The 2500-nt window shown below is 47.1% G+C and overlaps 1 protein-coding gene across 2 annotated transcripts in view; it reads right to left on the reverse strand.

The window, feature by feature from the left end:
• Window positions 1-2500, reverse strand: part of xpr1a (xenotropic and polytropic retrovirus receptor 1a) — a 106402-nt gene that overhangs the window by 34500 nt on the left and 69402 nt on the right. The window lies entirely within an intron of this gene.

Genomic DNA, 2500 nt, shown 5'->3' on the forward strand with positions numbered 1-2500 from the left:
CTCTATTTGGTTTGATCTCCACCCTCCACCCCCACCCTCCAGAGGCCTCCACAGTGCTTCTGTCATGGCCGCCACAGACAATACTCAGCTCCCCCCTCAACCAAACCCCCCCCCAGGCCCTCAGAGCTCAGTTCTCTCTGATAGCAGCAATCACACTGCAATACAACACCGATCTGTTGCTGTGGCACCTCCTCAACACACACACACTCACACACACACACACACACACACACACACACACACACACACACACACAGAGCGCCCTCCCCCAAACACACATAATAACAGCAGAATATGAATGAGACTCCCAAGGACAGAGGACAGACAAGAAAAACACAGACAGGAAAGAGACGGACAGAAACACAGACAGGAAAGAGACGGACAGAAACACAGACAAGAAAAACACAGACAGAAACACAGACAGGAAAGAGACGGACAGAAACACAGACAGGAAAGAGACGGACAGAAACACAGACAGGAAAAACACGGACAGAAACACAGACAGGAAAGAGACGGACAGAAACACAGACAGGAAAGAGACGGACAGAAATACGGAGAGAAAGAGAGAGAGAGAAGAGAAAGAGACTGCAGTACAGACAGAAATATGGGCAGAAACAGAGAGAGAACAGACTGAAGTACAGACAGAAACAGCATGAACAACAGACAGAAAGAGATGGAGAAATACAGACAGAAAGAAAGAGAGAGAACAGGGCGACACGGAGAGGAAGGCGGAGAGGAGCATTTAGAGAACATTTAGAGAACATTTCTATTCATCAGCCTGATTGTGTGCTGACTGTATAGAACAGCAATTGAATACCCCTGATTGGTAGACAGATGGAGAGAGAAAGAGAGAAAGAGAGAGAGGGGGAGAGAGAGAAAGAGAGAGATGAAAGGGGTAGATAGACATACACACAGATGAAAAGAGAGATTGTATATACTTTATATGTGTGTGTGTGTGTGTCTAAGTAAGTACTATATGTATATGTGTGTGTGTGTGTGTGGGTGGAAGGATCTCTAACCCTGAGGTTTCATGTGGGAGGATCCCTCTCTATACTGCATTAGTGACCTTTTTAGTGGCAACACACACACACACACACACACACACAACCGGAGATAGAAAGGTGTTCCGCTCTACTCAGTACAGTTCTCCTTTTCATGACACATTCAAGGCTGTTGAGCGTTCGCTCTCTCCATCATACCAGGAGAATAACACAGAGGCGCCTTTAGAAAACATAAACAACATAAACAATATAACAGCATAACCCTGCAGTCCGAACACTAATCACACTGACTTCTGCAGTGTCTCCACAGCAAGAGGAGCAATATTTTGCGCTTTTCAGAATTGTGACCTGTGCTAATGATCACTCAGACTGTTGATAAAATAGTAAATGATCATTCATGATACAATGTTGACCATTAGGAAAGGGACACTACATCTGAATGTCAACAAGTGCAAAGAAATCCACAATGTGCGCCAAGGCCCATTTGCTGCCCTGTCTGAGAGGGCAGGGCAGGATGGGAGGGATGGTGTTGGACTGAGGGGGTAGTCTGGGTGATGACATCTGATGAAAGGGGAAGATAACACACTGGGAACGAAAGCAAATAGAGGACACTATTGCACTAGCATGTGTTATACGCTAGGGCTGGGCACTAGCATGTTATACACTAGGGCTGGGCATTAGCATGCACTAGCATGTTATACACTAGGGCTGGGCATTAGCATGTGTTATACACTAGGGCTGGGCACTAGCATGTTATACACTAGGGCTGGGCATTAGCATGAACTAGCATGTGTTATACACTAGGGCTGGGCACTAGCATGTTATACACTAGGGCTGGGCATTAGCATGTGTTATACACTAGGGCTGGGCATTAGCATGTGTTATACACTAGGGCTGGGCACTAGCATGTTATACGCTAGGGCTGGGCATTAGCATGTGTTGTACGCTAGGGCTGGGCATTAGCATGTTATACACTAGGGCTGGGCATTAGCATGAACTAGCATGTTATACGCTAGGGCTGGGCACTAGCATGTGTTATACGCTAGGGCTGGGCATTAGCATGTTATACACTAGGGCTGGGCACTAGCATGTGTTATACGCTAGGGCTGGGCACTAGCATGTTATACGCTAGGGCTGGGCATTAGCATGTGTTATACGCTAGGGCTGGGCATTAGCATGTTATACACTAGGGCTGGGCACTAGCATGAACTAGCATGTGTTATACACTAGGGCTGGGCACTAGCATGTTATACACTAGGGCTGGGCACTAGCATGTGTTATACGCTAGGGCTGGGCACTAGCATGTGTTATACACTAGGGCTGGGCATTAGCATGTGTTATACACTAGGGCTGGGCATTAGCATGTGTTATACGCTAGGGCTGGGCACTAGCATGTGTTATACACTAGGGCTGGGCATTAGCATGTGTTATACACTAGGGCTGGGCATTAGCATGTGTTATACGCTAGGGCTGGGCACTAGCATGTGTTATACACTAGG

Source organism: Alosa sapidissima, chromosome 12, assembly GCF_018492685.1.
Source record: "Alosa sapidissima isolate fAloSap1 chromosome 12, fAloSap1.pri, whole genome shotgun sequence".
In the NCBI taxonomy this organism is placed as follows: Eukaryota; Metazoa; Chordata; class Actinopteri; order Clupeiformes; family Clupeidae; genus Alosa; species Alosa sapidissima.